At 50.2% G+C, this 12,658-nt stretch overlaps 1 protein-coding gene across 5 annotated transcripts in view; it reads right to left on the bottom strand.

Annotated features, from left to right (window-relative positions):
* The window catches only part of JMJD1C (jumonji domain containing 1C), a 196,010-nt gene that overhangs the window by 74,282 nt on the left and 109,070 nt on the right, over window positions 1–12,658 (bottom strand). Inside the window, exon 1 of one of the 5 annotated variants that reach the window (XM_069980282.1) lies at window positions 1,441–1,524. The exons of the other annotated variants lie outside the window; for them this stretch is intronic. The gene's annotated coding sequence lies outside the window, so the exon portion shown is untranslated. Of the gene's footprint in view, window positions 1–1,440; window positions 1,525–12,658 lie in introns of those variants that run through there. 5 annotated transcript variants of the gene reach the window in all.

Below are 12,658 nucleotides of genomic sequence, written 5' to 3'. Positions count from 1 at the left end.
TGCCCAGCAGGAGCCCCCCACCCTGACTGATGCCCCCCTGTAGCAGTGGCCAGCAGTGGCCAGCAGGAGCCCCCCACCCTGGCTGATGCCCCCCTGTAGCAGTGCCCAGCAGCAGCCCACCCCCCACCCTTGCTGATGCCCCCCTGTAGCAGTGCCCAGCAGGAGCCCCCCCCTGGCTGATGCCCCTCTGTAGCAGTGCCCAGCAGGAGCCCCCCACCCTGGCTGATGCACCCCTGTAGCAGTGCCCAGCAGGAGCCCCCCCCCCCCCCTGGCTGATGCCCCCCTGTAGCAGTGCCCAGCAGGAGCCCACCCCCCACCCTTGCTGATGCCCCCCACCCTGGCTGATGCCCCCCTGTAGCAGTGCCCAGCAGGAGCCCCCCACCCTTGCTGATGCCCCCCTGTAGCAGTCCCCAGCAGGAGCCCCCCACCCTGGCTGATGCTCCCCTGTAGCAGTGCCCAGCAGCAGCCCACCCCCCACCCTGGCTGATGCCCCCCTGTAGCAGTGCCCAGCAGCAGCCCCCCCCACACCCTTGCTGATGCCCCCCACCCTGGCTGATGCCCCCCTGTAGCAGTGCCCAGCAGCAGCCCCCCCCCCCCCCCCCACACACCCTTGCTGATGCCCCCCACCCTGGCTGATGCCCCCCTGTAGCAGTGCCCAGCAGCAGCCCCCCCCCCCACACCCTTGCTGATGCCCCCCACCCTGGCTGATGCCCCCCTGTAGCAGTGCCCAGCAGCAGCCCCCCCCCCCACACCCTTGCTGATGCCCCCCACCCTGGCTGATGCCCCCCTGTAGCAGTGCCCAGCAGCAGCCCCCCCCCACACCCTTGCTGATGCCCCCCACCCTGACTGATGCCCCCCTGTAGCAGTGCCCAGCAGCAGCCCCCCCCCCCCCACACCCTTGCTGATGCCCCCCCCCCTGGCTGATGCCCCCCTGTAGCAGTGCCCAGCAGCAGCCCCCCCCCCACACCCTTGCTGATGCCCCCCACCCTGGCTGATGCCCCCCTGTAGCAGTGCCCAGCAGCAGCAGCCCCCCCCCCCCTTGCTGATGCCCCCCCCCCCCTGGCTGATGCCCCCCTGTAGCAGTGCCCAGCAGGAGCCCCCTTGTAGCAGTGCCCAGCAGGAGCCCCCCCCCCCCTGTAGCAGTGCCCAGCAGCAGGTCATGGCTGCCCTCAGCAGACAGTCACATGCCCAGCAGAGCTGCTGTCTGCCAGCGCCGTGTAGCAGCAGATGGCCGGGTACAGTCAGCAGACAGTGCTGGGGGCTGCACCTTGCTCCGGCCATAGACCTATCGATGACGGATATAATCGATCGGATATCTTCTGGTCAGGGCTGTCTGTAGAGTGTGGAGAACCCGTGGGCAGCCGCCCGGTGATGGGCACAATGCGGATGGTGGCAGCAGGGCATGGCCTCCCCGGGGCTGACCTACAAGCAGCACAATACCTGATGGCTCCGGTCCGGGCGGCGGGACTGCGGCTGCTCCGGGCGGCGGTCCCTAGTCCCGGCTATTGTCACCGAGCGCCCAGATCTGGGTCATGATAACCGGGATGGAGCCCGCCGAGAGGTCGCTTACATAAGGCGGCAGGACGAGCAGGGGGAGGTGGAGGAGAGCGGCGCTCGGTTAGCAGCCTCCTAGTGACCGAGAGGGGGAGGTGGGATCCTCCCCGCAGGCATTGCCGGGGCTTCCCAGGGAGTCGCAGTGCTGAGTGTTGCCGAGGAAGGATGGCGGATCTCGGGGTGGAGGAGGCGGAGCTGCGGCGGCTGCTGCTGGAGGAGGAAGGAGGGAGGGCGGGAGGAGAGCGCGGCCGGGGCGGAGCTGTGTGCGGCTAATCTGCCGTCACAGGTGCTGCTGATGGAGTCACTTCCAGAGCGGCTCACATTACTCATTACTCATCCGGGGGAGGCGGGGGAGCTGACAGCGCCGGCTATACTGGCCCGGTGCGCCCCGGTATACGTCACCCGCTGGTGCCTAGAGCAACCAATCACTGGGCTGCTTTCATTTCCTATGGGACGCCTGAGAAATTAAAGCTGCGTTGTGATTGGTAGCTATGGGCAACCAAGATAGTCCCGCTTTTATTTACACCCCCCACCTGTTACACAACTACAACCCCTCTAGCTGTCCCAGCACCATGAGAGGCGTAGTTCTACAGCAGGTTATTTCACCCTCAATGTATGAGAATTAGGAGAGCAGAGCGGTCCTCGCTGTGATGGTAACCATCAGCGACAGGAGGCGAAACGTGGTGCGAAACAATACGGCTACCGCAACCAGGGTCTATAGCCAAAGGCTTACCAACAAGACATGGACAAGCCCTTAAAATGTGGAGCAGTCAGCGGGAAAACATGGGCATGAGTAAGCCTATGGCTAGGTAGTGCTAGTCATTAGGAGTCTGGCCATGACATTATTGCCTCTTTTGTCCAGTGCCACAAAATAAGACTGTGTGTGAATATGTAAATAAGATTCAAAAGCCCAGCAAGTCCAGCCATGTCCTCTATCCCTGCCTGTATATATTTATAGCATCAGGTCCCAGGGGCAGAGGGAAGGGCAAAAACTGGGACAGGGGGGGCATTGCCAACCTGTGAGGTATCCCTAGGCCTGTCAGCAGACAGGGAGAGAGGGGCAGGGTCTGTGAGGTATCCCCTGGCCTGTCAGCAGACAGGGAGAGAGGGGCTGGGTCTGTGAGGTATCCCCCTGGCCTGGCAGCAGACAGGGAGAGAGGGGCAGGGTCTGTGAGGTATCGCCTGGCCTGTCAGCAGACAGGGAGAGAGGGGCAGGGTCTGTGAGGTATCCCCCTGGCCTGTCAGCAGACAGGAAGAGAGGGGCAGGGTCTGTGAGGTATCGCCTGGCCTGTCAGCAGACAGGAAGAGAGGGGCAGGGTCTGTAAGGTATCACCTGGCCTGTCAGAAGACATGGAGAGAGGGACAGGGTCTGTGAGGTATCGCCAGGCCTGTCAGCAGACAGGGAGAGAGGGGCAGGGTCTGTGAGGTATCCCCAGGCCTTTCAGCTGACAGGGAGAGAGGGGCAGGGTCTGTGAGGTATCGCCTGGCCTGTCAGCAGACAGGGAGAGAGGGGCAGGGTCTGTGAGGTATCCCCTGGCCTGTCAGCAGACAGGAAGAGAGGGGCAGGGTCTGTAAGGTATCACCTGGCCTGTCAGAAGACATGGAGAGAGGGACAGGGTCTGTGAGGTATCGCCAGGCCTGTCAGCAGACAGGGAGAGAGGGGCAGGGTCTGTGAGGTATCCCCAGGCCTTTCAGCTGACAGGGAGAGAGGGGCAGGGTCTGTGAGGTATCGCCTGGCCTGTCAGCAGACAGGGAGAGAGGGGCAGGGTCTGTGAGGTATCCCCAGGCCTTTCAGCTGACAGGGAGAGAGGGGCAGGGTCTGTGAGGTATCGCCTGGCCTGTCAGCAGACAGGGAGAGAGGGGCAGGGTCTTTAAGGTATCACCTGGCCTGTCAGCAGACAGGGAGGGAGGGGCAGGGTCTGTGAGGTATCCCCAAGGCCTGTTAGGAGAGAGGGGGAGAGTCTATGAGGTCACCCCAGGCCTGTCAGGAGAGAGGGGCAGGGTCTGTGAGGTCACCCCAGGCCTGTCAGGAGAGAGGGGCAGGGTCTGTGAGGTCACCCCAGGCCTGTCAGGAGAGAGGGGCAGGGTCTGTGAGGTCACCCCAGGCCTGTCAGGAGAGAGGGGCAGGGTCTGTGAGGTCACCCCAGGCCTGTCAGGAGAGAGGGGAAGGGTCTGTGAGGTCACCCCAGGCCTGTCAGGAGAGAGGGGCATGGTCTGAGAGGTCACCCCAGGCCTGTCAGGAGAGAGGGGCATGGTCTGTGAGGTCACCCCAGGCCTGTCAGGAGAGAGGGGCATGGTCTGTGAGGTACCCCTAGACCTGTCAGGAGAGAGGGGCAGGGTCTGTGAGGTACCCCTAGACCTGTCAGGAGAGAGGGGCAGGGTCTGTGAGGTACCCCTAGGCCTGTCAGGAGAGAGGGGCATGGCCTGTGAGGTCACCCCAGGCCTGTCAGGAGAGGGGCATGGCCTGTGAGGTCACCCCAGGCCTGTCAGAAGAGAGGGGCATGGTCTGTGAGGTCACCCCAGGCCTGTCAGGAGAGAGGGGCAGGGTCTGTGAGGTCACCCCAGGCCTGTCAGGAGAGAGGGGCAGGGTCTGTGAGGTACCCCTAGACCTGTCAGGAGAGAGGGGCAGGGTCTGTGAGGTACCCCTAGACCTGTCAGGAGAGAGGGGCAGGGTCTGTGAGGTACCCCTAGGCCTGTCAGGAGAGAGGGGCAGGGTCTGTGAGGTACCCCTAGGCCTGTCAGGAGACAGTGAGAGCGGTCTCCCCTGGTTGTCACCACTGCATTAACTTTCATGGTAAAATTGTCCCTTTGCTATGGACAGAACAGGATATAACAGTGTCCGGTTTATCATAGGCGCATTGTTTGCTGCATTATGGCTGCACTGCCTGCTGTCATTCCATTGAACCCACAATTTATGTGGGGATATTGATAAACAGATATGCCAACATATAGCACAGTATCTGCGGAGTTTACTTGAGAGCTGTCTATTGACACTGGTCAATAAAAAAAAGTAGTATATACTTGAAAAAGGACCAAATGCAGTCAACTAGCTAGAGGGCAACTAAGTATATGTTGGCATACCTTTTTGCCAACATCTCCACACATACTTCCAATTAGGGATGGTCCGAAACTGCCGAGGTTCGGGTTCGTATGAACCCGAACGCTCGGCATCAGATTCCCGCTGTCTGCCAGCTCAGTGGAGCGGGTGGATACAGCGGGAGGACCGCCTGGAAAACTGGGATACAGCCTATGGCTATGGCTGTATCCCAGTTTTCCAGGCGGTCCCCCCGCTGTATCCACCCTCTCCACGGAGCGGGCAGACAGCGGGAATCATTACCGAGAGTTCGGGTTCGTACGAACCCGAACCGAACTCTGTTCGGACCATCCCTACTTCCAATATATCAGCAAAATGTGATGTGACTGGAGTCCTAAGTGCTGGGGGATTCTGATAACTTAATATAAAGGCACGCTACACTATGATCTAATATATTAGTGTAGGTTTGCCATAGGCAGCCGCCCGATACGAGAGCAGGAAAACAGTGTAAATGTCAGATAAGTGCCCGCCACCCGTCAGCTATTACAGTATACATGTATATTGTGGCCTCAATGAATTGTTTTACACGGTCAGAGTCATAAGTTGGAAAAGAAGCGATGTGAGGAGGCGTTTTATCTGTAGGGGAATGTATAATACCTCCAGTAACACAGAGCCGTCTTTGTAGCCTGGTACTATCAGTCTCCTACAGATTCCAACTGTTCAGTGAGCTGCACTTAGCTAACAGTCTGACCTTCAATTACTATCTTGGCTGGAAGCCTGTGGATGCTTGTTGTGCAAGAAACACTGTGTCCTCTGCTGCACGGCAGTTTTACTGTGCCATAAAAATGGATTCACATACGGGTTATAAATATACAGTCCTGGGGACAAGACAAAGATCTTCTCTGCAAAGAAATAACAATGCCTTGAAATATCATTGAAGTGCTGCTGTACATGTGCAGAATCCTGATGCAGGTAGAAGTAATATGTTTAATTGTGACAGTGCTATAGTGTAGCACCACTGTACCCAGAGAGACAGGCACTCCCTGGTGCACAGAGGAGCAGCGGGTAGAACACAGTTTTAAAAGGTATTACTATTCGAGTGCAGGTAGATGACACTAGAATGGCATTCCTGGATGGTCATTCTGCAGGAGGAATTTTTAGTCACAAAAAGGTATTGCTTGCTGCCATTTAACTTTTCAGTGGATGTTGTTGTACCATAGTGCTTGTCGGTAGAGTGGAGGTGTTTTCCGGAGCCACACCGATGCATGCACAGTCACATAGATACCTGCTGCAGCATTGGGTGAATGTCTAGGCATAGATGTTGTAAAATAGGTTAAAAAGTGATACACCTGAAAATCAGCAGTCAATGAGAGACTATGGAAAGGGGACCACTGTCTGTATATTGTCAAGTGTTTGCAGAATGCAGACTATAGGCATACAACTGAGCTGGTCAAAGTGGTTCTGTAAATGAGTAGTTTCTAGTGTTTAGCGGTCTTGAGGAAACTGTCTGGGTTCGGCAACTTTTCTGAACCTTAAAGTGATTGTACCATCAGGCTATGGGAGAGATTTATCAAAGGGTGTAAAATTTAGACTGGTGCAAACTGCCCACAGCAACCAATCACAGCTCAGCTTCCAGCTCTGGTGAAAGGAAAGAGGAGCTGTGATTGGATGTTGTGGGTAGTTTGCACCAGCCTAAGTTTTACACCCTTTGATAAATCTGCCCCTATGTGAATACAGTGTATACTCAAGCAGGGTACAGGGTTACTATTTCTTCTGTTGTTATTACAGTGGTTTGTAATTATGGGTGTAACCATAGTTCTCTAGTAAAATACTGATCTCTGTACATGTTTACCTACAGTACAATTACCAGGCGGGGCCTAGTGCAATACTAATGTCTCACTATATCATCCTACTGAGGTAAAGCCTGGATTTGGAGCAATGTACATGCAAATACTGTGGAATTGTCTTCTCTCTTGGAAAAAGTTACAGTAATGTTATCAATTGCAATTCACATACCATATCTATGCCTCACAATTGTTTCTGTAGCAACAAGACTGTATAAAGTTATGTGAGAAGACCCCCCCCCCTTTGTTTACAGCTGTCAGGCTACAAAAAAATAAATCAGCCAGTCATTCTGTGCACATAGAGGTCATAACAAGCTTACCAGCAGAATACAGGCTGCCATAAACCACATGTATAGTCTATCAATTGAGCCTGAAGAACTGCTATGATGGGGTATGTAATGGCACTTTTGCTATAGTGAATCTTATAATATAAGCTAGCCATGTTATAAACTTCAAACCTTCCAACTGGTTCACAAAAGCAAAGTTCATTGTCCTCATTACAGCAAACAAGACTTAACATGTAGCCGTCATGCCGGTGACACAGACTCATTGTTAGTGCAGAGTTGGCTGGACTTCTGCATAATAATTCCCTGGAATATAAAGGAAGTTCTTCTTCACGCTAAATATACATTTCCAGCTCTAGTTCTGTCTCAGGGCAGAGGCTGGGGCTCTAGTAAAAGCATGTCATGTGCTCTAGTTATGGTTACAGGGCATGACAAGTATTAGGAAAGCTCAACTTTAAAGGGGGATTCCCATCTCAACTAATATAGTTGTAGGACTGGTCAAGTTAAAGGTTTTTTCTGACACCCTGATTCAGCAAACTTTTCTCCTGATATGACGCTCTTTCACTCCCACTGTTGGCAGCTTGTTGCCTAGGTTACTGACCACCACTCTGCTCTAAATGCAGTGGTCAGGCTGGTGTATACATAGCTGTGTAATATAATATATATACATACATACACACACACACATACATCAAATACAGGAGGTGCTGCTTGGAAATTGGGCGATTGTGTTGAAGATGTAAACGCAGACATCTCTGGACGGACGTTGTTAGCGTCAATGATATGGTTAACAGTTTAGGGTTCTTTGGGAGGAGGATTTAGCTAGGACTTGTACAGCTTACAAATACATTTCTGAAGGATGACAAGTAATTCTGCAGGCCATACATTGCTTTTTATCTATATTAGCGTAGAAAAGCCACATTGCTGGTCTGGAATCTACTTGCCATGCATTGTTACAGCAATCTCAATGCTCATTACTTATTATATGAGAAATGGCAGAAAGCAACCAAATGTATTTAAAGAGCTAATGCAGGCCCTGCTTCCCTGTAAATGGTTACACAGCATTAACCGCATTAGTAAGATGCTCCTATGATCTGGGGGAAGTACTGGCGGATGATGCGTCTCTTAAGTGATGTCATTAGTCCACAGACATCCCTCAAACCCAGAACAAATCCTTTTAGGAGGCACAGCCATTAGAACATATGGCCAGATGAAAGATGGGTATTAATGCCCTCTCAATGTCTAATAACAATGCCGCCATAGGCATACTGCAATGAGAGCGAGTATGTTATTTTAAAGTGGGAACAAGGGAAACCAGATTGGTAATTCAATGGGGTCCTGGTCCAGCAAATCTAATACTGTGAGCAGGGTGTATTACTGGAGTGTATGTGTGGCAGAGAGAAGTGTCCTGCCGTATGTATAACCACTTCTATGATTCATCTAGTGAGTAACTCGGTGACGGCACTTACCACGGCTCGTGAAAGCTGGGATCTGCTAATAGCTGATGATACATTGTATCTGTGAAGTCATATTGCTGTAATGAACCCTGTGAGGATGTTAGTTAACTGAGGAGTATGTAATCTTACATTGTCTTTAATGACCCAGATGACAGCCTGCACCCCCATCAGACATGGCCGTCCCCAGCTCACACATACATTGTGCCATAGCTGTCAACAGGAATTCAGAAGGGCACAGGTAAGAATGGGAAAAGGGGATACATAAAGAAAAATATATCAGACTGCCTGTATACCATGTACTGACAGCTGTAAAGCTGCACATAAAGCGGCATCTATACACGGGTCCTGAACAGGGAGCCCTCTTCTATTATGTCTATATACCTCAATAGAGAATACAGGTAGGGATTTTATTGACGAGACAAACCTTTAAGTGATATATGAAAAAAAATTCAGATCAGAACAACTCCTTGGTTAACATCAGGCATAAATCCTCCCTGTGTAAGCATTGTGAGCCGTGATACAAGCAAAATGACAGGGACTTTCCAGCTTCAACACAAATGTGAACTCACAAAAGCGTCTGATACAAGGAAATGACATGGGTGGTATTACACTTCTGACAACGGATACCACTAATGCAAGAAGAGGCACATCAGGTGAGAAAGTGCTGAAAAAAGAGAGATCACATAAAACATACATAATATGAAATATAGTATTAAAATAAAAAATAAAAAAACATACAGCCATGACACTTCCCGATCTTTAAAGACACAGGGATGATGAAGATACGAGAGTGCCTGAATATAGTACTGCAGTACCACTATAAAGGATAACAGATTTACACGGACAACCAATCACATTCTAATGTACATCGTTCATTCCAATGTTTGGTGAAATGCTGGAAACCGGACAATATACTACAGCATCCTCTGTTGTCTGGCATTTTGGCCAGAACCTGCGATAGTGGCATCTGACAGAGCCTCTAGCATAGGTGTGAACCCAGCCTTACATGCCATGGTCCCTGACTGCCACTGCAGCAGAAAATGGAGCCAAGCTGCAGTACTACATACAGACAAGAGGGGCGCTGTTTTTGGGTCACCCCTTGTGGCTAATCTCACATAAGCTCTTTCAGCAGATTGTTCTTTCCTTTTTTTCTGAGAGACTGCACACTTCCTTTGTCACAGAATTTCCCCAAAATACCACAAACCACATGACGGTTCAGCATAGTTATTTTAACAGCTAACCTATGTGTGGTAGTAAATCTTTTCACTTTCCACGTACTATGTTACTTGTACTCACATTTCTTTAGTAAGCAGATTACGCCAAGTCACACATAGCTGAGGTTCAGGCATGCTAGGGTATAGAAGTGCGTATCAGAAGGTGTATACTACCCCAAACATATTACTTTGTGATTCGATAAGTCAAGCAGCTGCCATTGACAAAACACTCTTGGAAAAGAATTTAGCACCAACCAAATAGTCTGCTAGAATCCAATGACAAATGTGTCTGTATTATTTCCAGGGCGGGCAGGGACGTTGTGCCATAAAAAAAGTTCTACTTTAATCAGACTGATTACAAATGATATTTTAAGACTTAGCAGAACATAGTCATGAACTGTGCCTGGGAACAGCACAATCTCCTTTGGCTCCAATTCAATCTCTAAAGCTTTCAGTCCTTGTTAACCACAATGTAGGCCAAAGCCTGGGCTCTCATTGCAGTAGTTGTGTGTTAGGAGGTATTGTCGTCTGGAGGTCATAGAGAAGTGCCTGAAGCATGGATTCATTAGCCAGCATCTGGATAATGCGCATCCAGAGAGATAGCTCATACTGAGGATCCCTGGGCCATCATTACAAAGGCTGACACATAGCAACCAATGCTCAGCAGCACTTCACTTCTTATAGAATGTCCAGATACAATAAAGTTGTCAGATGGCGCCTTAATGACATGGGGACACAGAGAACCAGATGTACAGAGAGACTGGAGATGTGCTACAGCAACATAACTGTCTGCAATAACTGGAAATATTAAAAGAAACATTGATTTTAAATTTCACATACAATACTGTCAAACATGTGTTAGTGTGTCACCTGCAGCAATATAACAGGAAACTGCCAGACGAAGAATCAAATACTGGATACACAAGACAGTCATCAACTGGATTTGGTAGAAAAAGCATTAAATCAAAGGGCTGTCTCATCTCAACAAGCCTCTTCCATATGTCCTATCATGGCATTGGATCATCACCCATCCACCCTTGCTCTTGTGGTCCTCATCCATGCATAAAATACATTCATTTTAATACACACATGCAGTGCCACATTGTGCCTGTAGTGGCCGCTGCAGTGCAAATTCAGCACTACAAGCAGCCTGTGTCATCTATGTTGAATGCAGCAAGCATGTGTGAACAAAGCCATACAGACAAGAGACTGCATTTACCCGCACATGCCAAATCAGTCACCTACTTGAGAGATTGGGCAATGTAATAGGCCAGTGTCAGAGAAGCTACACAGCAACCTTGCTGTATGGGCTCCATCCTTGCATCCTTTACATACCTATATCCCTGTGGATTAAATGGTGGAGACCTATTTGTAACAGGCAATGTATCATTTATGAAGTAGAATTTGTCTGCATCTAGTCATCTAATCCGGGCGAGTTCTCTTTCCCTGGTTTTATTTCTGTCACCTGGATGTATATTAGGTTACAGCTTCTAGGAGGTTTGCTCTCCGGGGATTCACAATGGAGATGGAGCCGGGTTGCCCAGCAACTGCCTGCGGTCATACCAGTTAAATGAATGGATCTGGGTTAATTAAGGACGGGCGGCTTTTACACGTTCTCATACCTGAACAAGGGACAAATAAAGTTCATCACAAGGGGGTGAATGTAACATGAGCACAGATGGGAAGATGGCAGAGGTTAGAGAAGGTGGCAATGTTGATATCCTCTAAAAGGAAGAGTAAGTAAAATTGCAGAGGTCAGTGATACCCAACCCGTGCACCCCCTGAATTCTTTCCACTCCAGGAGATCCCCCTATTCCAGCCTCAAGACAGTGCTCTCTGCTGACATCTCTGGGCGAGACAGGAACTGTGTCTCGGTTTTCTATAAATCCCCATAGAAAACCTCTCCTGCTCAGGACAGTTCCTGTCTCGGCCAGAGATGTCAGCAGAGAGCACTGTCTTAGAATGAAAATAAAACATTTCCTGCAGGACATACAGCAGCTAATAAATATGGGAAGACTTAAGATTTTTAAATAGAAGTAAATTACAAATCTATATAAGTTTCTGACACCGGTTGATCTGAAAGAAAAAGATTTTCGATGGATAACCCCTTTAAGGAAGTATATAGTAAATAATGAATGTAGCTCCAAGAATAAAGACAGACAACTATTCCAGGTAACTATGAACCATCATGTTATTTCAATTCACATGCATGCAATATTACATTACACAATTAGTACAAGGCTTGAGAAAAAATTATGCCCAGGTGTAGTTTAATATGATCAGCACACCAAACTCAATAACATTACATGTAATATATCCTTGCCATCAAAGCAGGGTGGGGCAGCAGGTTTGCAGTCTTGCTATGGGGAGATTTCCTATGTGTATTATTTAGGTGGGTATTTGTGATGTTACATGCCTGGTTCAGCCCATTGAGTTGAATTGTGTAGACAGCATGTGTTATACTTTGCAGCTCGGAAAATGTTGAGGGGTAGATACAGGGATTTGACATCCGTGTAGAACACGGAACATGTGAATGCGGCCTAGCAGGTCTGCATCTCCATTTAACACTATTGGGAGTACCTCTTCAAAGGGGTTATCCAGGATTAGAAAAACTCAACACAACTACAGCACCACTCCTGTCCTCAGGTTGTGTGTGGTATTACAATTCAGCTCCATTCACTTCAATGAAAACTTAACTCCAAAAACCCACACCCAAACTGAGGACAGGAGAGGTGCTGCTTCTAGTGGAAAGCAGCCATGTTTTTGTAGGCTTGTGAATTCCCTTTAAAGGGAATGTGTCATCAGAAAATGGCCTACTGCTTAAATGTTATTTTTATGTTAAAGGGGTAGTGCGGTGTTTATACAACTTTGTAATGTGTGTTATGTAAGTAAATGGCCCCCTTCCCCGTGTCCCCCCACCCCCGGAAGTGCGGTGCAGTATACTCACCAGATTACTGTCGACCCCGGCCGACAGTTAGGGTCCTATTCCACGGGCCGAGGAGGGCCCGATCAACGATGTAAACGAGCGCGATCTGCTAGATTGCCGCTCGTTTACTGGGCCTATTCCACGGCCCAATGATCGTTGAGTGAGGACATCGTTACCGATGTCCTTGCAGCATCATATATTACCTGTCCAGGCTTCTTCTCCGCGCTGTCTTCATCCCCGGGTCCCGCCCGCTCTATCTTCAGAATGGCTGGTCAGCTGACCGGCCATTCTGAAGATAGAGCGCACAGGACCCGGGGATGAAGACAGCGCGGAGAAGAAGCCTGG

The sequence above is a fragment of the Dendropsophus ebraccatus genome, chromosome 8, assembly GCF_027789765.1.
Source record: "Dendropsophus ebraccatus isolate aDenEbr1 chromosome 8, aDenEbr1.pat, whole genome shotgun sequence".
Lineage (NCBI taxonomy): Eukaryota > Metazoa > Chordata > Amphibia > Anura > Hylidae > Dendropsophus > Dendropsophus ebraccatus.
The sequence above is the reverse complement of the archived record's forward strand: the minus strand, read 5'-3'. Positions and strand labels throughout refer to the sequence as shown.